General features: G+C 41.0%; 1 protein-coding gene across 2 annotated transcripts in view; it reads right to left on the bottom strand.

Moving 5' to 3' along the window:
- Window positions 1–22,152, bottom strand: part of gjc1 (gap junction protein gamma 1) — a 44,082-nt gene extending 21,930 nt beyond the window's left edge. The window contains exon 1 of one of the 2 annotated variants that reach the window (XM_008113220.3): window positions 21,902–22,152. The gene's annotated coding sequence lies outside the window, so the exon portion shown is untranslated. Of the gene's footprint in view, window positions 1–15,012; window positions 15,618–21,901 lie in introns of those variants that run through there. The other variant, XM_003222609.4, reaches the window with a different exon arrangement.
- Window positions 22,153–23,897: the final 1,745 nt, after the last annotated feature.

Below are 23,897 nucleotides of genomic sequence, written 5' to 3'. Positions count from 1 at the left end.
TGGTGACGAAAAGGCTGAGGGTAGCGACGGTACCGTTGCGGGAACCATCGGGTCCGCTGAGCCTGAGGTTGATCGGTCCCGCACTTTGTTGCGAGAATCTTGAAGTCGTGATTGGACTTAAGTTTGTCATCAGTGCCAGAATTGAAAAGGCCTTGGGTGTCGAAAGGAAGGTCTTCGATCACTTGCCGAGAGGAAGAAGAGAGTCCTGAGGACCGAAGCCATGCATGCCGTCTAATCGCGACCGCGTGGGCAATCATTTTTCCGGCGGTATCACCGGTATGCTTAGCCATTTGAATTTGGTGGTGTGCGAGAGAGTCCGCCTCCTGCTGGAGGGTCGAGAGGACTGACCGGTCTTCGTCAGAAAGCTTGGCGAAGAAGGGTTGGGCTTTCTCCCAGAGAATCTGTTGATAAGCGCCCATGCAGGCCCCGTAGTTTGCCATGCGGCAAAGGAGGAGAGCACCGGAGTATAGCTTGCGGCCTACCGCATCGAAGCGTTTGCCCTCTCTGTCGGCCGGGGAGTTGGATTGTCGACCCGACGATTGGGAGGCCTTTACCACCATGGAGTTTGGGTCAGGGTGATGCTTGAGCCATTCCAGGGTTTCGTCATCGGTTCGGTACCAGGCCTCTATTTTCTTAGAGGTTGGAGGTATCGAAGATGGAGTCTTCCAAGATGCCTGCATGACGTCCAGGAGGTATGGAAGAAAAGGCAGCAAGGTGGCCGGCGGGGCTTGGACTTGAACCCTCTTGAAAACGGGGTCGGTAACAGCCTTTGAAGTTTGTTTAATTTCCATCCCCAGAGCGTCTGCCATTCTGACCATCTGGTCGGAGAAAGCCCGGATATTATCCGTCGGGGAAGGTGGGTCGACCTCGTAGGCGTCGTGAGGCGGGGAGAGGTCGAGACCGAGAGAAACCACAGAGGCGGAGAGTATCGACTCGGGGCGTTCGATATCGGGGTCATCCTCCTCGGGCCCTTGAGGGGACCGGGGAGGAGAAACGAGCACAGAGTCCTGATGAGGCATAACCCCAGGAGCAGGGAGAGCCGGCTGCGGCGGAACGCTCTTGGACGCGGAGGCCTGGGCGGCGCGGGCTAAGCGCGTCATCTGTCTACCCCTCTCAGGTGTTTGAGCCGGGGGAAAAAGTTCTTGTCGAGCCGGAAGACGAGATGGTGCCGGCTGGGGAGCCTTAATAACCGTCCTGACCGACCGGTCGGGGGAGGCTTGAGCGTCCACATCCGAGGACTGACCATGAGGAGAGGAAGAAGAGCGGAGGCGTTGTGCCGGTTGGATAGGAGAGGATCTCCTGGAGGAAGGCCCAGAGGAGGGGACGTCCTTCTTCGAAGACGCTGAGGAGGACGACCTCTGGATCATTCTTTTCTTTGCTGGGGGTTGTTTCGACGCGACCCTCAGCGATTTTCCCGGCGTCGGGGGAATCGGGCACACAGCTGCCGAGTCAGATTGAGCCCGTCTGGATTCCTCCTGAGCCCTCTTGAAGGCAATCTTCATGGCGGAAGAAGATGGCGGCGCAGCCAGGCGGGATCGAGTGGAAACGGCCGAAGCCACCGAACTCGAAGTTGATGAAGGGCCCATCTTGCTCGATCGGGTGGATACCGTAGCGGTGGTCACCGTGCAGGGCGGTTTGGTCGGTCGCGGTCTCGAGGTTTTCGAGGTTTTAGATGATACCGACGGAGCAGGCCTGGACGCCATCGAGGCTGAGGTGGAAGTGGAAGCCTCAGGAGCAAGAGTTCTTTCGTAAAGAGCTGCACGGAGCCTCGCAGCTCTATTTCTTCTGGCCTGAGCTGTAAAGGCCAGGCAAAAACGGCAGGTACCGACGACGTGGCTTTCGCCAAGGCAGAAAAGGCACTTAGCGTGGCCGTCGGAATCTGGAATCTTAGCGGCACACTGAGTGCACCGTTTAAAACGCGTGGTTGACATAAGAACGAAGAGTCCGAAGTGAGCTTTGCGGCGGAAAAAAAGGAACTGGAGAGCGGGCGCGGAGGGCGCCCTTTATACCCTCCGGGAAGAGGGGCGGGGTTACCGCCAAATTTCAAACTTTAGCTTGGAAGAGTATCCGTTGGAGCCTGCGCAGGCGCAGCGTTCTCCATTAGTGTGCATTCACAGAGTACACGAAGAAAAAACTGCAAGTCGCTTCTGGTGTGAGAGTATTAGCCGTCTGCAAGGATGTTGCCCAGGGGATGCCTGGATATTTGATGTTTTACCGTTTCCCCTAAAATAAGACATCCCCAGAAAATAAGACCTAGTAGAGGTTTTGCTGAATTGCTAAATATAAGGCCTCCCCCAAAAGTAAGACCTAGCAAAGTTTTTGTTTGGAAACATGCCCGTTGAACAGAACACCAGAGCATGCAGGATCGGTAAATGTATGTACCATAGAGTGTTGTACATGGAAATAATGGTAGTAACAAGAAATTTCTCTGGTTATGCTGGTTTGTGATGACAACTACTGTACAGTATACAATAAATGTCAATTTTTTTTGTTCAACAATAAATGTGAATTTTTCTTCATGGAAAAATAAGACATCCCCTGAAAATAAGACCTAAAGCATCTTTGGGAGCAAAAATTAATATAAGACACTGTCTTATTTTCGGGGAAACACGGTACCATCCTTCGGAAGGGAAGGACTACTTATAGTCTGCTTTTTAATTACCAGAACAAATATTGAATGTAGAATTTGCATCTTTAAAAAAAACTATTTTGTATTTGTAAGGTGCCTTGACTCCGATTTTTAGGGGAAAGGCAGGGTATATATGAAAATGATAATGATGTCATATTGCATTCATATCCCTGGCAGACACCTGGATGAAAGAATAGCACAATATATATTTTATATAAGTGCAAGTGATAGTCTTGGAAGTACATTGGCAGTTTTGTGGTACAGGAAACCTGATGAACAGGATATGGACTAATAAACCCGGATGACATATGGGGATAGAAGAATAGAGTTGGAAGTCCCCTCAAAACTCCTCCAGTTCAATTTCTGTCAAATCAGAATATCTACTGTTACCACACTCCTGATAGATGGCCATCTAACTCCAGGTTTAAAACATCTCACAAAGGATGACCTACCTCTGAAATATCAGACTATGCATTTATCTGTATCCGTATCTATTTTTCTGGCAGGGATCAGCCAGAAACACTCTGGAAGTTGGCAACATCCAAGCACCTGTCGTTCTATTGTTCATCTCCAGCACACTCCAGATATACTGACTCTTAATATAGAGCTCCATTTAGATGTCATGACAACTGGTGTACTCAGTCTTCACATTGACCTATCCCTTTACTTTATCTAATAACACTGTTGGCAACCAGAGGTCAGCAGAACTTCTATGTAAGTGAACTGGCAGACCAGTGGCAAAACTCTCCATGCCATGTCTACTAACCTTCTCGATTTCCATCATCACCATGAAGGAAAAAAGTCTTTTCCTTGTCAGCCATCACTGTAATTATATGGACTATTGGAGGAAGGACATTGTTTACTAGTGTGTTGTCGAAGGCTTTCATGGCTGGGATCACAAGGTTGTTGCGTGTTTTTTTCTGGGCAGTATGGCCATGTTCCAGAAGTATTCTCTCCTGACGTTTCGCCCACATCTATGGCAGGCATCCTCAGAGGTTGTGAGGTATATATATAGTTTACTAGCCAACTATAATGCTAGTAATCTGTGTTCCCATCATTCCCCTGGAAGAAAGGTCACCTCCTTCTCCACAGTCATTAGAAAAACAAGATGCTCATTTTTTATTATCATCAGTATTATTATTATACCCTGCTTTCTCTCCCCCGAAGGGGACTCAAAGGAGATTAGCTTTTTTTTTAGGGCAGTAACATTGGTGGATTTATGTACAAGGTTGTACGGTGGAGAAGAATAATAGATTCATAGAATTGGAAGAGACCTCACATTCAAAGCACCCCTGACAGATGGCTATCGAAACTCTGCTTAAAGGCTTCCTTTAAAAGAAAGAAGGAGCCTCCACCGCACTCCAGGGCAGAGAGTTCCACTGTACAGCTCTCACAGTGAAGAAGTTCTTGCTAGTCTCCAGGGCAGCAGAAAACAAGCTTGCTCCCTCCTCCCTATGACTTCCCCTCACATATTTATACATGGCTATCATGTCTCCTCTCAGCCTTCTCTTCTGCAGGCTAAACAGGCCCAGCTTTTTAAGCCGCTCCTCATAGGCCTTGACCATTTTAGTTGCCCTCCTCTGGACACATTCCAGCTTGTCAAAATCTCCCTTCAATTGCGGTGCCCAGAATTGAACACAGTATTCCAGGTGTGGTCTGACCAAGGCATAACAGAAGGGTAGCATGACTTCCCTGGATCTAGACATTATACTCCTATTGATGCAAGCCAAAATCCCATTGGCTTTTTTTTTGCTGCTGAATCACATTGTCGGTTCATGCTTAACTTGTTGGCCACGAGGACTCCAAGATCTTTTTCACACATACTGCTGTTGAGTCAGGCGTCCCCCATTCTGTATCTTTGCATTTCATTTTTTCTGCCTAAGTGGAGAATCTTGTCCTTGTTGAATTTCATTTTGTAAGTTTTTACTCATCTCTTTATCTGTTAAGATCATTTTGAATTCTGCTCGTCTTCCTGAGTATTGGCTATCCCTCCCAATTTGGCATGGTCTGCAAACTAGATGATCATGCCTTCTAACCCTTCATCTAAGTCATTAATAAAGATGTTAAACAGAACCAGGTCCAAGACAGAACCCTGCGGCACTCCACTCATCACTTCTCTCCAGGATGAAGAGGAAGCATTGGGGAGGATCACCCTTTGGGTTCGTTCGCTTAACCAATTACAGATCTATCTAACCATAGTTTTTCCTAGCCCACATTTGACTAATTTGTTTGCCTGAAGGTCATGGGGAGACTTGTCAAAGGCCTTACGGAAATCCAGATAGGCTACATCCACAGCCTGCATCTACTGAGATCGTAACTCTATTGAAAAAAGAGATCAGATTAGTCTGGCATGACTTATTTTTGATAAATCCGTGTTGACTATTAGCGATAACCGCATTCCTTTCCAAGTGTTTACAGACCACTTCCTTAACTATCTTTTCCAGAATCTTGCCTGGTATCGATGTGAGGCTGACCCAACGGTAATTGTTTGGGACATCCTTTTTTCCCTTCTTGAAGATAAGGACCACATTTGCTTCTTCCAATCTGCTGGGACATCTCCTGTCCTCCAAAAATTTTCAAAGATGATTGCCAGTGGTTCTGAAATAACTCCCGCTAGTTCCTTCAATACTCTTGGATGTAGATGATCTGGCCCTGGTTGTATCTTATCATTCCCAATTTATCATCTTCCCATACTGTCTCCCCCCCCACACACACACACACACACAAAGATCCCACTTGAAGCAATTAAAAATCTTTAGCTTTAAAAATCCAACAAGATTTCTTCCAATGATTTTTGGTCTTTGTTTTCATCTCAAATCATTCATTTGGGCTCTCAAAACAGAAGCATCTCTACCTATAACTTTGCAGCCACCTCAAATAATAGAGCAGATAGTAATGCCCTTGGCAAATTAATTTGAGCTCTCAGAACATTTAGAAACATCTCTACCTGTAACTCTGTAACCAGCTCAAATAGAGCAGGTAGCAATACCATTGGTACAGTCTGTCCATTGTGTTGACCTGGATATGTGCAGCAAACCAATATAAAGTGTTCATAAGCTAAATTGCAGAGATGCATGAACTGCTTCTATTAAATTGGCACTGGAACGCTCATTCTGAAAGTATTCTGAAGCATCTGTTTGAGTGTAAGCAAATAAAACATTTTTCAGTCCACTGACTCCATAGGGAAATGCGTCTTGCATCAACTCATCCGATTTAAATTTTCCATTACATTTCAACTTACATGCATACAATCAGCTCCCCCCACCCCATTTTATTTATAGCTTGGGAAGGAAGCCCCAACTTCTAGCACAAACTCACAGGGTCCACATCGCTTAATTAACTGCACTGTTAAGTTTCCAGTCTAGTAAGCAGGGATGTGAGCATTTCCAATTTCATGCAGTGGTACTGGGTGAGGAATTCAACATTCCAATACTAATGACTTCCTATTTCTTTGTTTTATCTTTGTTTAAGAAACCAAGCTGCTAGCCTCAAAAACCTTGTGAAGACTGACTGACAAAGCCATGGATAAAGTCAGGATAGATCCAACTACCTGACCCAGGCAAAGGCTTCAGCGCTGTTTCCAAATGTTCTGTGTAAGAAATAGGATATATTATGTCAAGCATATAATTCTAACAAATTTCAGAATGCACATGCTTTATATACAATTCTCAGAATTTAGGTTGATGTGGTGGAGAATGTGGGTGACTCTGATATAGTTATATCCATGAAGACTATAAAAAAATATTCTTCAGAAATCTGTAACAAACTTGTCAGTGGGTTTTAATCCTTGCTGAACAGGTTTTTTAAATCAGAGATCACTGTTCTTGAAAATACTGCACTACCGGAGGAGGACACTAAAATGTGTATGGTATATCAAACTACAGTTCTGTGTTTGAAAAGGCTAAATGTAATCAAACCGTTTTTTCCCAGAAATTGCTGAGATGACATGTGGAAAAGATGTGGGTCAGCAGTAGCCATGCATTCCCATAATGTCTATTTAGGCTCTCTGTAACAGACACTTAAGCCTTGAGCAATTATTATCACACAAACATCTTGGAAGAATTTTCAGAAAACCTGCTCTGCTCTTAAAATAGCAATCCATCCACTACTATTATTTCATTCATTCTTGGCCAACAATATGCTCCATTCTTGGCTGACAGTCTTACTTTGAAATTCAAAATCTTTGTATCACAACCAGCCATTTATGGACTGTATTTCAAAGCAAAATCATATCTTCAATCACATTAATCTTCACTGCTTAGCAATACTTAAGTCATACGTTGGTATTAAATTATGTACAGTCAGAGCAAAACAATGCCATACAGCATTATTCACAGTAGAGTCATCACAACAGGACTTCAATATGTCATTCTTGTTAATGAGGCAAATTCTGGGTAGAAGAGGGAGTTTTTGAAACGAAGGAGATAGCCTGAGATAATGACCCATTCATGGGAAAAGGTTAACCGACTACACAGTTCTGCGCAAAAATGATGCAGTGCTGTCCCACTCGTGTAGCTAGTGCTGAATCCAAATCACTCAGTTTCTCCCTTTGGTCAGTTGTGACAAACACAATGCAAATGAACTAGAGTTCCCAGCACAGGTCAGCTGAGGTTGACACTTTCAGCCTCAGAGAAGACAAAGTAGTCACAATATTAATGCCAGAAAGTTGGTAATTTCCCCAAATATTACAAATAATATTGACCCCATTGCTTTCTTCACATATTATTATCTTTGTAATCATTACAACAGTTCATCGTTATTGTCAGCATACTGCAAATAGGCAAGAGTTTAGAAAAAAAAACTGTGCTAAATGTCATACAATTTCCCAGCTAGCACTCTGCTGGCTGGAGGATTTTGGAATGTTATAATCCAAATAAATAATTTTTCACACTCTGGGAAGTGGAAAATGGGTTTAGGTTATTTAAAAAAACAGCATAGTGCAGTACTTCTAAGGATATCTGATATGGGGGAACAGCAGGATTTCCCCCCAGAATATGCCAGGACTCAGCACTTTATTTGTACTCATTGCATCATTTTTTTTTCTTTCCTGCAATTTTTTCATGGATTAACAGATTAGCAGTCATTAGTTCAAATGCCAGACCAGTAGCATTACCTTACAAAATTTAAATAGAAGAGTATATAACTCAAAGTCTAGGGCCAAATTTTTAAATTATAAAAAAACCCGCAATTATCCCTTAAACCCGTTCTATAGCACACCCTATTCATATTGCATCTACACTGGTACTCATTCCTACCTAGTCTCATTTACTATCAGTACATCAGAACAAAAGTGAAATACCTTATACACTCTCTATGTCTAGAACTTTTAGTTTAAAAAATCAGCTCCAAAAACCTTAGTCGACTTATTTATACTGTACATTAACTCTTATAAAAAATGAAACGATTTCCTTCTCTGAATACAATGACAAACAGAGAAAACAGACAAAGAAGCATTGATCCTCTGTACTCTCTCCACTGTGGCACTACTTCTAGCCTTTTTGAATGTCTGGCTGGGGAATGGCTGGTGAATAACTGAATAACCTTCAAGTTATCAAGAATCAAGGAGTCATATTAAAATGCATAATTTTGGTCCCAAAACTCACTCTTGACTTATACATGAGATTGATATCTACATGAGTATATATGATATTTCAGAAATGGAGAATGGTAATACTGATGTTTTCAGTGACAGTCTTGTAAATCTTATACCATGCAACTTCATCCTTAATCATTACTCAATATACCAATTCCTCAAAGAACAATACATCCACTTCCATTTTACCTCATGCAGAAGTATTTAAAAATTACTGTGTTAGATCAAATCAATCATTCAGATATTAGCTTTCTATCTTGTGCTTGGAAAAAATGCAAATCAGCCAATCTCCATCCCTGATTGGCAGTCCATGTTTTTTGGTAAATAGAAGTACATTTTCCACCAAGAATTACCATCATGACACTTTTGCAGTCAGACTTCTTCCTGTCAGACATGTCTTCTCTATATAATTACACTTATGTTCAATATACACATTGCTATATCCTAAATGGCCAGCTGTTATTCAGAGGCCTGTTCTCCAAGTATTCATGTTGTCATATTTTAGACACATAATCAAATAACTATGACCTGACACTGTCATCCCTTTTCCCTGCACTCTGGAGATCTCCTGGTTACTGCAGGGCACCTTTGCTGACGTCAGCAAAGGCAACCCCGCGGGGACAGAAAAAGAGAGGTGCAATCCACTCTCCTTTTCCTTCATTGTGTGGATGCCTTTGCTAATATCTACATCATAGAGCCACATGAAGATTCTATCCCCTGCTTCCCTGTATTCCTTCTTGGTTACAGATAAAAGTAGATTACTTTCTCCCATGACCTACAGCACCCTATATAGTTACAAACATTCCACAGTACATTTAGAAATTGCTATCATGGGACCACAACCGGGGGGGGGGGGGGGGGAATCCAATGAATTGACTATGAACACACTGTGATAGGGGGCTTTATAAAATCAGTGATTGCTCTAGTTGTATAGCAATCAAGCTAACCCTGTATTTCATGTTCATGGGTATCTTAAAAAAATGAAGAATTTCAATCCTTCCCCACCTTTGATTCTAGCACTTAAGAACTGGTGGGACTGTTTTCCAGCTCAAATTCTATGAGAAATAGATTAAGGAGTCAGGTATGTTCAGCTTAAAGAAGAAAAGACGGAAAGACAATATGACGACCATATTAAAATAGCTGAATGGATTTCATGTAGAAATGGATCAAGCTTGTGTTCTGATACTCTGGAGACTAGAACGTGAACCAATGGATTCAAATTACTAGACAAGCTTCAACCTAAACTTTAGGAAGAATTTCTTTACAGTTAGAACCAGGCCCGTAGCCAGGATTTTGATTTGGGGGTGGGGGGGGGGGGGAGGGCTGAGTCTGAGTGAAAGAGGATCTACCCTAGGAAACCTTTTGTATTGTTATCCCAATACTCCCATGCATATTGGATATATTGAGCATGGTGATCAGATCATGATATGAATAAACATAACAGTTTAAATAATAAATGTAAGGCCTTCTCGCGGACCACCCTGAGAATTTGGGGGGGGGCTGAAGCCCCTCGAGCCCCCCCTCCCCCGGCTACATGCCTGGTAAGAACCTTTTGATAGTGGAACAAATTGCCTTGGAAGGTAGTAGGAGGTCTTTGTAAAGAAGTAATTTAGTTATGTATTGCTGCATGAGGTTAGACTTCATAGCCCCCTAGGATTCTAGGTACCCATGTTTCATATTTATGATTCTATATACATATTACATTCCTCGGGTGTGTGATGATTTCTCCAAAGCAACTGTGCAGCAATACCATCAATATTACCAGGGGGAAAATGCGAGATTTTTGTGTCCTTCCATTTCTATAATGTTACATACCGTTATCTGAATAACAGACATACACTGGTTCAAATTACTTGATCTACATGGGAAGCATAAGAAAACTGCCTATATGATATCTAAGCATCTATAGAGAAAATAATGATAACAATGAACTTAAGCATAAGGACAGAGGTTATACATTTATCACCTTAACACAGAACTTTCCAAGCAGTGACATACTTTTCAGACACGCACTACTTCATTTATATATATTTTAAATATATTATTTGTAAGATAATAACATACAATTCAAAGAGTTTTCACATTACATTTGTACAACACACATACTGTATACACTGCAGCCAACATACTAATGTGTCAATAGAAAGTTCTGCCTTAACAAATGCTTAGAGATGCCAAGACATGTATTTTATATGATTACTTATTGAACATCAAGTTCTGAGTAGAGGGCCAGGCCCCCAATGACTGAATCGGGTATAGATACCCGAGTCTGGTTCTTGGTAGTTACATCCTGGTTTTGAATTGTCCAAAGCTCCTTCAATTGATCAGTAACTTTCCTCATATGGGAATTAGGAAAAGAATACATGGTTAGCTGAGACTCCAGTTTACAATCTCACAACTACTGAACATGATGCCAATCATTCTTACTAAAATTTAAATTGTTAAAATATTAGAGATAATTGAAATTTTAAAAATCCAATTTCTATTTTGTAATTCTTCATTTTGCCTTTGAAATAGTGTCACTATTTGAGCCTTCCCTATCTGGAATTCGAAATTCAAAATACTTCAAAATCCAAAACTGTCCACATGGGTGGCTGAGAAAGGAACATCTTTGCTTTCTGATGTTTCAGTGGACACAAACTTTGTTTCATACATAAAGTTATTTTAAAATATTGTGTATAAAATTATTTCGAGGCAATATGTATAATATGTCAAACACAAAGCCCATCATTTTATGTGGTCCACAAGGCTTTCACTGACAGGGGAACATTGTTACATTTATACTGTCTTACAATTATAACCAGCTCTTTCAAGACAACCATAATGCTGATGTGTCCACAGTGAAAATGAGTTTGACACCCCGGTATAAAATGTACATGAAACATAAATGAGTTTTGTTTAGTCTTGGAACCCACCTTCAAAATATTTTATTATGTATGTATATGTAAAGTATTCCAAAATGCAAAAAAAATCTGAAATTGAAAATTTCTAATTATTTTGGGCAAGGCACTCAACCTGTAGGTGCGAATTATCACTGAATATTATTAGCCATGTTCACAACTAAATATATTAAGGGCTAAATGAGTGGTAAAGATGTGGGGACACACATACGCGTGAAACTGCACAAACATCCTCACATAGCTCACAGCACCAAAAAATTCACAAATGGAACACAAAGGTATGTAAAGGCTCTGTAATCATATGCAGTGTGGGGCCATCATCATGGATTGGGGATCCTGATAAGTCAGGGTTCCCAGTAAAGGAATTCTGTAAAGACATTGTGCCAAACATTGCTATGCAGCCCTTTGCATGCAATCTGCAAAGATTTCTGAAGCTCACAGGGGTTTGAGGATGCTGCAAAATCATCATCATCATCATCATCATCATCATCATCATCACCACCACCATCATCACTATCATCATCAGCAGCATCACCACCTTACTCATTTCTATCCCATCTTTTCCCCATTTTAGTACCCAAAGTGGCCTACAGATTATTCAAAACAGAACACATTAAAAACATACAGGAGATTGAATAATAGAATCATAGTTGGAAGAGACCACAAGGACCATCCAGTCCAACTTGCTATCATGCAGGAAAATACAATCAAAGCACTCCTTAAAGATGGCCATCTAGTCTCTTCTTAAAAACATCCAGAGAAAGAGGTTCTACCACCCTCTGAATGTATATAAAAGTTATTTTAAAGGGATAGTTAACAATATATAGTTAAAACCATTTAAAATAATTAAAAGTCAGAATAGGAAAAACAATTGTCTATACATCAGTGCTTCGATTTTATATTCCTATATGACGGGATTGGACTGGACGCCTCTTGCAGTCTCTTCCAACTCTATGATTCTATGAAAAGCCCACTGCAGTCAATTCTTAAAAGCCTACTTTCACTTGGCAGCAGGAGAGAGCAAGGAAGAAGATAGTCTAGCATCCCTAAGAAGTGAGTTGCAAAGTATGGAAGCAAATACTGAGAAGGTTCTATCCCTTGTTTCCAGTACACCTGGTTGGGAAGGCAGTGCGACAGAGTGAAAGGTCTTCTTTAAAGCTCAAGCAAGTTAATATAGGGAAGTGGTTCTCAACCTGAGATCTCCAGATGGTTTTGGCCTTCAACTCCCAGAAATTCTAACAGCTGGTAAACTGGTTGGGATTTCTGCGAGTTGTAGGCCAAAATCATCTGGGGACCCCAGGTTGAGAACCACTGATATAGGGAGATATAGTCCTTCAGATATCCTGGACTGCAGCTGTATAAAGCAGTGGTTCTCAACTTGTGGGCCCCCAGGTGTTTTGGCCTACAACTCCCAGAAATCCCAGCCAGTTCACCAGCTGTTAGGATTTCTGGGAGTTGAAGGCCAAAACATCTGGGGATACACAGGTTGAGAACCACTAGTATATACCTTTACAACCAGCACTTTTGAATTGGAAATCAGATGGCAGTCAGTTGGAGACCTTTATGCCCATGTTTCCACCACCCGTTTACCCTTCACGTGGGTGCTTCAGTCTTTCTATCTATCATGAAAATGGTGTTCTGCTTTGTTCACTGGGTAAATTCGCCCGTACATATCCAGATAGAATTAACGTATTTTCTTTTGGCATTTTACACAGAATAATTCCCTCCTGGAACACAACCAACTCCCAGTGAATTGTAGCTGTCATATGGATTTTATTGTGATGTTGTTTTTAGCTACTTTTGGAACTTCTAGTAAGCTAAAAGGCTGAGTTGGTGAATTTTGTCTTCCAGAAGTTTCCAAGACACCAAACATCCTAGGAAAAACAACTGGCAATGATTGAGACTATTTAAACCAGAACTTCCTGTTTGTTTGTTTTTTAATTTAGTAGCTGGCACCCCACAAACTGACTCTGTTTCATTTTTTTCTTCTATAATTCCCTAGACATTGGGGTCCACCAGATAGCAATTTGTTATGCGTTTCCTCAAGTCTGGTGACTCTGGGTGAAAGGTGAAGCATAAACTAAGGAGGAATAAAGCTAGCTTAGCAAATAAGAAACAGATATTTTCAGATTTTCATTGAAATCAAGTCACTCTTAGACCACACAGGATATACTATAAGTGCCTTTCTTTTTGCATAATAAGTTATTTAGATAATCATTAATTTCAAAAGCATAGTATTATATGTTCCACTGCATGATATGTAACAAAAAAGAACTAGAGTCATCTTAACTGAGAATGATTCAATTAATTCAATAAAAAAAACAATCCTAGTAAATACTAATGAAATTTATGGCAATGATATAACAAGGTCACATAAGCATACTCTGGTTTCTCTTCAGATCGTATAAGCATCTAAGACATTACAGATTCTTAATGTAAGTTTCACTGAGAAGGGACCATGGTGACTTTAAATTCCATGCCAAGTTCAGAACAGTGCTGGCATAAAAGAACTTCTAATATGTTCTAGATATGTTAACATCCAAAAGATAGCAAGTGGCACTTCACAGACTGGGATTGGAAGAAGTGAAAACATTTTAGGAACTGAAGTTACAAAATGGTCTTGATAAATACGGAGAAGCACTGATAAAAGCAGAACTCAATAAGGACAAATGCTGCACGTAAGAAATGTTTTTCCAAAAGTAGCTGGAAAGAGGCATGGAAAAAGGGACTGGCTGCTTGCTGCTTGTGGCCTTCTGAGATGCACTGTATGGAGCATAAAATGTTGACCATAACTAAATACGCATGAGGTACAGCAAAAGTTAAACCAAGCATCAAAGATAACAGTAATGCCAAACACATGAAAACTAAGCACAACTACAGAACATGACCACACCCCCAAATATCCAAGGCACAGTCTACATAACTTGTTAACATTTTATACTGGGGCGTTAAACGTCTGGTACATTAAAACCAAATGCACTTTTGTCAGAGACTTTCCTATCATTTCTGTTGAAACTGTTAGAAGCACTGCTGTTGTGAAACCTTTGCTTCTACTTTTATCTGTTTAACAAAAAAAGGTTTTAATTTAATTTTTTCAAGAAAATTGAAAGTGCTAACTGCAACTGTTGTTGCAGTGTCTTCATTTTTTGCAAACTAACAAAGAAATAGGCAGTAAATATAAATACAACACAATGGAAAACAATTATTTAGAAGTTTGAGAGGAAAAAGTGGGATTTTTAAAAAAATCCCACTTTGGTTTAAGAGCAAAATCTGGATGCCATACTGTGAAGCTAGTAAATACACATATTTAACAATTTTAATGGATATTGTCAGTTCATGCTTTTCTTGAAACATCTATGCAATGTTTCAAGAAAAATAAAACAATGTCCAAGAATATTTAACAGGTTTTAAAAAGTATTAAAGTTACGTTCATACTAAATTATAGTATTAATTCATAATTTCCTAATGCCTCCCTTCAAAGGGATGTAGAATGAATACAGTGAATGCATTAATGTTTCTCATAAACTCAGTTTGCCATTTCTCTTCAAAAACCATAAATCAAGAAATAATAACTTGCCAGAACTCTTATGTTCTATCTCTATTTGATTCAAGTAAGTAAAGTAAACACTTTGATTCAAGTAAAGGTATCACTGGATCCAAACGAGCAAAGTTTATAGAAGCATTTTCACTCTTCTTAAAAAGCAAATAAAATAAATAAACATTTAAGCAAATAAATTCTTACACTAAACGATTACTATAAATCATTACTTTTACAAAAAGATTAATTTATTCTTGAAATCAGAATGTGCTTTAAAAATTAAAGCTTTCCCAATAAATTGATGATTCCTTTGTTTTCAGAGGCAACGCATGCACATAACACAAATACTTACCGTTTCCAGCGGTTTCCAGGACGGATAAAACCAACTCAGCCCAAGGAGGCATCAAGAAATGTAGAACAAAAAAGCACAATGAAACAGGATGCCAAACATGGGAAAATGTCTAAAGGTGGCAAAATTACTATTACGACAGCACACATTCCCGGGATGAGCAAATGCTTTCCCTGCTCATGAGAAAACAAGTTTTGACAGCCGAAGAAAGACGTTCCCAGCCTGCTATTGTTTGACGAAGCCCGGCACAACCCCTTTTCTCCTCCCCCTATTACAGTGCATGAACATTATATGCATCTCAACCATTCAGCAAGAAGACATGAGGTTCTCCTTTCATGGTGCTTTATGACTAACAATAATCTGAAACGTGCAGCCCACTCTCTTTACAGATGTTGCAACCCTCTCCACCCTACTGGATGAGTACATTATTTCAGTAAAATAGTTTGGTTAATAAAAGCTCTCATTCATCTTCTTCCCTCCTCCCCCACAATTAAAGTAAACATTTCCTCCAATGTGCTCCGACCAGCTATGACGGCGAGAATCAAATGAGAGACCTTATGATGAAAACTCCAGTGAAAGAACAACTGCAGCCTTAAGCATATTTATTAATAAGTAACACCTTTCATCTATAAGCTCTTTTCACCAGAAAAAAATCAATTAAGGAAGAAAATACTGAAAAAATATATATTTGGTAGTACTGGAAGCTAATGTCCTAAATACACTAATAGCATCAGATTCTAGCTAATGTCCTAAGCTAATCAGGGTCAGCTTTGGTTGTACTTGGATGGAAAACCTCCAAGGCAACAGGCTATATTTCAGTGGAAGGAACTAGAAAAGTTTCCTTTGAGTATTCCTTGCCTAAGAAAACCCTATGAAATTAAACCTGGAAATGAACTGAAACACTGACAACAGAAGAATTAGTTGTTAAGACCGCAAAGTTAGCGGTAAACTGCCAAACTCATGTGGATTCTAAATGATAATAAACAAATAGAAGATTTTTTGAAAGACCAGAACAAGTTTATGGACTTTTGAGAAATAAGAAATTTAACAAATGAACATTCTAAGGCTGTCGTCATTAGAAATTCTAGTAGGATTATTTCGTTGGATTTGTAATGGTGGAATTATGTATTTTTTTCTTTTCCATTTTTCCAGTCTGGCTTTATAGTTTTGGATGGGGGAGGTTTTATTTAGTTAGCATTCAGTCTATTAGTTGAGGATTTCAGTATTGTGTGTTAGTTCTATCTAGTATGTTTATGTGTATGTCATTACTTTCTTTTTTTCTGAATGCATGTTGCTTTGTGAATTAGATTGCTTGCAATAAAATAAATAAATGATCCAAAAGAAAAGAGAAAAAACCTTATGAAATTCATGAGGTCACCATAAGTTGACAGGTGACCTGAAGGCACACACATACATATGCTAGGGATATGGCCACACAGACTGTGATGGCATTTGGAAGCATCCCAGATCTTCTTGAACTCAAAATTTTTAATTCGCTTTATGCAACTTTGGCCATTACATGTTTACCATTGGCCTGAAAATTGCAACATCAACAAAAATGATTTAATATAACTAAATGATGTCTGGTCTGCTTCAACTATGAAGCTCTTATTTATAGTGGACAAATCCTGTATTTTTTTCCCTCTCCTCTGTATAACACTAATTTATTATAGACTAGCTTAGTCTGAAAAATATATTTCAAATTCCAAGATGAGAAACCTAGAAACAATTATAATAGAAGATGTGTGTCTGTTGAAAACTATCCCTCCAAGACTGTCAAGTTTAAACACTTGTAACTTGATATGCATATGAAGGAGACCCAAAAGGTGGGCATCTCAATTTCTTTTTAATTTTAATATTACCTGATTTTAAATTACAGTCAACACTCACCATTTACTAGGGTTAGGGATGCAGGATCCCCCTAGAAATGAGGAGAAAACAAATAAAAATGCTATTTGTTTTTTTGTTTTTGTTTTTTTTTACCTGAGAGAACACCTCTAGGTCCTCCAATGCAACTCTGTAGTCAACTTCAACCAAGGGTGTTCTCTAAAAAATTATAGGTCCTCCAACACAACTCTATTGACCAAAGAGTCACACTGAATCACCTTGATCCCTAGACAGGTCGTATTATTCAAATCCACAAAAGTTAAACCCATAAATGTGTAGGATAAACTGTTATTAGTATTTGAAGTCTGCAGTACCAATGTCAATCAATACGTGGCAGACTTTCCTAATCACGCCACAGCTTTGCAGGCAGGCACTATATTGCACGTTCAAGCCTATGGACAGGGTGAATTGACCAAGAAAAATAAGTCATAATAGAGATATATATACAGTAATTAAACAGCTAGAAATCAGGATATCTGCAAGACTGTCTCTCTTATAACAGGACTTTCTCTGCAGCAATATCCTGACTATAAAACAGTATAGACTGTCCCACTAGGCTTTGGATCTAACCATTAAAGCCATCTGCTCTGGTTGTCTGTTTCAGGACTATTTTTTAAAATCTCTTTTTAGGAGTAGCCTTGAGTTTTTAAGCTACTTACTACATGTTTTAGAAAGGGTTTTACCTATTACACATTGTGCCTTGGGGATCTTGGTGGGCCAAGAGGTGAAAAAATTCCTTATATAAATAGATAAATAATACACGGTGAGGAGAAAGTAGAGAGTGAAGTTCTCCCAGCACCACAGAAGTAAAACTCAGGGTCATCCCACAAAACAAAATGGCAGAAATTCAAGATTTAAAAAACGTACAGTCACCTTATCACACTCTCTGGGGTCAGGGGTACAGGACCCTTATAAATAATATCACTGATATTTCTTTCTTCACAAGAGAGAACATCTCTCTACAAATATCTAGTTTCTCCAGCATGACTTATAACCAACTTCCCCAAGACTGTACTGAAGGATCTAGATGTTTGTTGCTGGCTCAAAAGGTTTTAAGGGAGGATTAGACATAATTATAGGTATTATCATTACAAGTGGTTCTTGATCAAAACACTTAAATGTTACTTCTATATTCTTGGGTAAGTTGGGAATAATGGAAATAAATAACTGGATTTTTAAAAGAAGTAAAACTCTGAACACCAGTTGTTAGTAAGCACATAATGGCAGAAGGCTATTCCTTTCATGCCCTGCTGGTGGGCTTTGAATAACTGTCAGTAAGCTATACGGACTAATTGTGAACAAAAAAAGACATCTTACTGTGAAATGTGGGTACAGGCTGGCCCCTCAAACTATTTCAACAGACATCAGCCTATTTCAAACAACAATTCCTTTTTGCATTGGATTCATCTCTAGGTACCATCTAGAGAATTAGATGTAGAATTAATGCTGTTTGACACCATGGCTCAATGCTAATCCCGGGAGTTATAGTTTAATAAAATCTTCAGCTTTGCCTGCCAAGGACTGCTGGTGCCACTCCCAGTATTCCACAGCACTGATTCAAAGCAATTAAAGTACTGTGCTTAATCAAGTTCAATGCCCCATCAAATATACTGCCAGTTGGTGAGGATGGTGAGTTCAGCTGTTAGAGAAGCATGGCTTCTTCTTGCCCGTTCTTACCTGCCTTCCTAATGCGAGCTTGCCTGCGTCATTGGATTTATTTATTTATTTATTTATTTCAAATATTTCTATCCCGCCCTTCTCACCCGGAGGGACTCAGGGCGGCGTACAATTGGCAACAACTCGATGCCGATACATCATTAAAAACAACAACATATAAAAAATACAACCAATTAATACAGTATAAAATATAAAACATAAAACGTGGATCTGTTGGCCTCTTACTCAAGTTTAATTCGCACCTTAATTTTGGTGACTTTATTTAGCCAAAAAAGACACACATCAGGCTCGAGCAAATACGGCAGTTTCCTTTCATTATTTGTCTCTACTATCTTAATTCTTCAGTATACCCTCTGGGTATTGTTTTTAATTCTGCCCGCTGCTTTGAGTCTCCATAAAGAGAGAAAAGGCGGCATATAAATAATATAATAATAATAATAACAACAACAACAACAACAAAAACAACAACCTGACTACAGGCCCTCCTTCTCTTCCACTAACAAGACCTGATCTGGCCAACCTCCCTGGTCTCAATGGCTTGAATATTTTCATCACATGCCTTTTTGTGTGCAACCATACCACATGCTATGTGCACTGTTACTTTTATTATTTCCCTTTACTATCATCATTCTTCAATATATCCTTTACAGGCCCTCCTTCTCTTCCACAACCAAAAGACCATCTCTGGTCTCAATAGCTTTATTATTTCCCAAACATGCTCTTTTATGTTTATAACCATACCTCATGCTATTATATAAGTGTACAGTGTTCCCTCACTTATCACTGGGGTTAGGTTCCAGGACCACCGGCAATAAGTGAAAAATCGTGAAGTAGGGACGCTATATTTATTTTAATATTTATACATTATTTTAGTAGTTATACACTATTTTAAGGAGCCCTGGTGGCGAAGTGTGTTAAAGCACTGAGCTGCTGAACTTGGAGACCGAAAGGTCCCAGGTTTAAATCCCGGGAGCGGGATGAGCGCCCGCTGTTGCTCCAGCTTCTACCAACCTAGCAGTACGAAAACATGCCAATGTGAGTAGATCAATAGGTACCGCTCCGGCAGGAAGGTAACAGCAATCCATGCAGTCATGACCTTGGAGGTGTCTTTGGCTTAGAAACTGAGATGAGCACCAACCCCCAGAGTCAGACATAACTGGACTTAACGTCAAGGGAAACCTTTACCTTTTACATTATTTTAAGTCTTTACCTCTACTGTCGGGGTGAGATATCTAGCACAGGTGCAACCACCATCAATTCGTTTTTTGTGCCAAAAAGTAGGAAACCACCAGCCCTCTGATTCATTCTTTTCATCAGACAGTAACTACGGCCCGTTATACACTACTATATAAAATCCAAATTATCTGCTTTGAACAGGATTATATGGCAGTGTAGACTCATATAATCTAATTAAAGCAAATAATGTGGATTGTCTGCTTTGATAATCTGGATTATATGGCTGTGTCAACTCAAACCCTTTCCATGCAGCTGAATAAAATCCCACATTATCTGCTTTGAACTGGAATATATGGCAGTATGGACTGAGGGCACTTTTACAAACCATATAACCCAGAATATCAAGGAAGAAAATTCCACAATATCTGCTTTGAACTGGGTTATCTGAGGACCCTTGTGGACAGGCCCCATAGCCCAGGATCTGATCCTTTACACTGGATTATATGAGTCCCCACTGCAAGATAATCTGGGATAAACAGAAAACCTGGGATCAGATCCTGGGATATAACACCCGTCTCAAAGGCCCCTTAGGCCCCTTCTACACTGTCATATAAAATCCAGATTATTTGCTTTGAACTGGATTATATGGTAGTGTATTTATTTATTTAAAACATTTACACTATATTCCGCCCTTCTCACCCCGAAGGGGACTCAGGGCGGAGCACAACATATATACGGCAAGGTGTCGGTGCCAGGACATAAAATAATTATAAATATACACAAACATTAAAATCAGTTATATCTACAGTACTTTCAAATCAGCTACAGTATTTAAACCAACTCAGGATACCATGCTGGCTCCAGTCAGCGGAGTAGGTTTCCTATTATTGCCTCATTGCACTGCCCCAAAGGCTTGGGTTCCACAGCCAGGTCTTTACCATCTTGCTGAAGGACAGGAGGGAGGGGGTGATCTAATCTCGCCAGGGAGGGAATTCCATAGCCGAGGGGCAATCACTGAGAAGGCCCTGTCTCTCGTCCCCACCAAACGCGCCTGTGACGGTGGCGGGACTGAAAGCAGGGCCTCTCCAGAAGATCTTACCGGTAGTCTTTGCAGTGGTTTGCAAAAGGAGATGCAACTGGGCCGGGGCTGTTTAGGGCTTTATAGGCCAAAGCCAGCACTCTGAATTGTTCCCGGTTGCAAACAGGCAGCCAGTGGAGTTGCGTGCCTCTGGTATGCCGCCCAAGTTATTAACCTGGCATGTAAAAGGTAAAGGTAAAGGTTTTCCCCTGACATTATGTCTAGTTGTGTCTGACTCTGGGGGTTGGTGCTCATCTCCATTTCTAGGCCGAAGAGCCGGCGTTGTCCGTAGACACCTCCAAGGTCATGTGGCTGGCATGACTGCATGGAGCGCCGTTACCTTTCCGCCAGAGTAGTACCTAATGATGTACTAACATTTGAATGTTTTTGAACTGCAAGGTTGGCAGAAGCTGTGGCTAACAGCAGGAGCTCACTCTGCTCCCTGGAATCGAACCTCCAACCTTTTGGTCAGCAAGTTCAGCAGCTCAGTGGTTTAACCCGCTGCACTACCGAAGGAGTATAACATAGTATCTGATTTGGTAATCTGGATAAACTGGCAGTGTAGAAGGGAGCATAGTGTTATCTGCTTTGAATGGGATTACAGGGCAGGCAAACCTCAGCCCTCCAGGTGTTTTGGACTTCAACTCCCACAATTCCTAACAGCCTACCGGCTGTTAGGAATTGTGGGAGTTGAAGTCCAAAACACCTGGAGGGCCGAGGTTTGCCTGTTCCTGGTCTACACTGCAATACAATTCAGTCCAAAAACAGATCATTTGGATTCAGAAACGGGGTTATATGGCAGTGTAGCTCCATCTTTGACCCATCTGTGGATATGGATCTCTTGAAGCATAAAACCACAAAGCTCTCATCTTGTCCAAAGCGCCTCCCAATTCAGTCCTATAACCCAACTAAAAGTCCCCTCCAGATGCCCTTCTCCTCAAAAGAAACCCCTCACAGGACAGGGGGGAAAAGCTCATTGTTGGGATCTTTGGCGGGTTATGGAAGTGGGGAGGGAGGATGGGGTTAAAGGGGGGGCAGTGTCCCCTTCCCACATAGCAAGGCTTCCAGACTCACCGGCTTTTCCCCTCACGCCATTTCTCCTCAAAGAGCGTCTGGAAGGAGCTCGATCCCGCCGCCATCCCGCCTCTGGGGAGCCTCTTTCCTCCTTCTCCTTTCTCTTTCCCTCTTTCTCCTCAACGTGCAGAGGGCGAAAGCGACCCAGAGGGAGCCTGCACACCCGACCGTTTGCCTCATTATTGGCAACATCGGCGCGTGTCTGCGTGTGTGCCTATCCCACCCGCGCGTGCAAAACGGCGCCAAACCTCGAACTCTTCCCTGTGGAGGGGGAGGACTTTCCAAAGGAGTTTTGTAGATGCCAGTCGAGTGCGTTCCTCCCCATTCACATTTCTTTTTCACGCTCAAGAGGATTATTATCAGCCTTTGCTTTTGCAGAAGAAATGGGTCTGCTTTCCTTTTTTTGCAAAAGTGGGGCCTCTTCCACTCAGCTGGATAAAACCCCACATTCTTTGCTTCCAACTGGAATATGAGGAAGTGTGGACTCAGGGCTCTTTCACACAGCCATATAACCCAGAATATCAAGACAGATAATCCACAATATCTGCTTTGAACTGGATTATTTGAGTCCACACTGCCATATAATCCAGTTCAGTGCGGATTTTATTCAGCTGTGTGGAAGATGCCTCAGATACAGTAGTCTCACTTATCCAACACTCGCTTATCCAACGTTCTGGATTATCCAACACATTTTTGTAGTCAATGTTTTTAATACATCATGATATTTTGGTGCTAAATTCGTAAATACAGTAATTACTACTTAGCATTACTGCATATTGGACTACTTTTTCTGTCAAATTTGTTGTATAACATGATGTTTTGTTGCTTAACTTGTAAAATCATAGCCTAGTTTGATGTTTAATAGGCTTTTTCTTAATCCCTCCTTATTATCCAACATATTCGCTTATCCAATGTTCTGCCGGCCCGTTTATGTTGGATAAGTGAGACTCTACTGTATCCCAGTTCAAAGCAGTTATTGTAGATTTTCTGTCTTGGCGTTCTCGGGCCCTTTCAACACAGCTGAATAAAATCCCACATTATCTGCTTTATAGAATCATAGAGTTGGAAGAGACCTCATGGGCCATCCAGTCCAACCCCCTGCCAAGAAGCAGAAAAATCGCATTCAAAGCGCCCCCGACAGATGGCCATCCAGCCTCTGCTTAAAAGCCTCCAAAGAAGGAGCCTCCACCGCACTCCAGGGCAGAGAGTTCAACTGCTGAACAGTTCTTACAGTGAGGAAGTTCTTCCTGATGTTCAGGTGGAATCTCCATTCCTGTAGTTTGAAGCCATTGTTCCACATCCTAGTCTCCAGGGCAGCAGAAAACAAGCTTGCTCCCTCCTCCCTATGACTTCCCCTATCACGTCTCCCCTCAGCCTTCTCTTCTTTAGGCTAAACATGCCCAACTCTTTCAGCCGCTCCTCATAAAGCTTGTTCTCCAGACCCTTGATCATTTTACTCACCCTCCTATGGACACATTCCAGCTTGTCAACATCTCCCTTCAACTGCGGTGCCCAGAATTGGACGCAGTATTCCAGGTGTGGTCTGACCAAGGCAGAATAGAGGGGGAGCATGACTTCCCTGGATCTAGACGCTATTCCCCTATTGATGCAGGCCAAAACCCCGTTGGCTTTTTTAGCTGTCGCATCACATTGTTGGTTCATGTTTAACTTTTTGTCCACGAGGACTCCCAAGATCTTTTTCACACATTCTGCTGTCGACCCAAGCGTCCCCCATTCTGTACCTTTGCTTTTCATTTTTTTTCTGTCTAAGTGGAGTATCTTGCATTTGTCCCTATTGAACTTCATTTTGTTAGTTTCGACTATCTCTCTAATCTGTTAAGATCGTTTCGAATTCTGTTCCTGTCTTCTGGAGTATTGGTTATCCCAATTCGGTGTCATCTGCAAACTTGATGATCATGCCTTCTAACCCTTCATCTAAGTTGTTAATAAAGATATTCAACAGAACCGGGCCCAGGATAGAACCCTGCTTATGTCA

Source organism: Anolis carolinensis, chromosome 6 (genome assembly GCF_035594765.1).
Source record: "Anolis carolinensis isolate JA03-04 chromosome 6, rAnoCar3.1.pri, whole genome shotgun sequence".
Taxonomy (NCBI): Eukaryota; Metazoa; Chordata; class Lepidosauria; order Squamata; family Dactyloidae; genus Anolis; species Anolis carolinensis.
The sequence above is the reverse complement of the archived record's forward strand: the minus strand, read 5'-3'. Positions and strand labels throughout refer to the sequence as shown.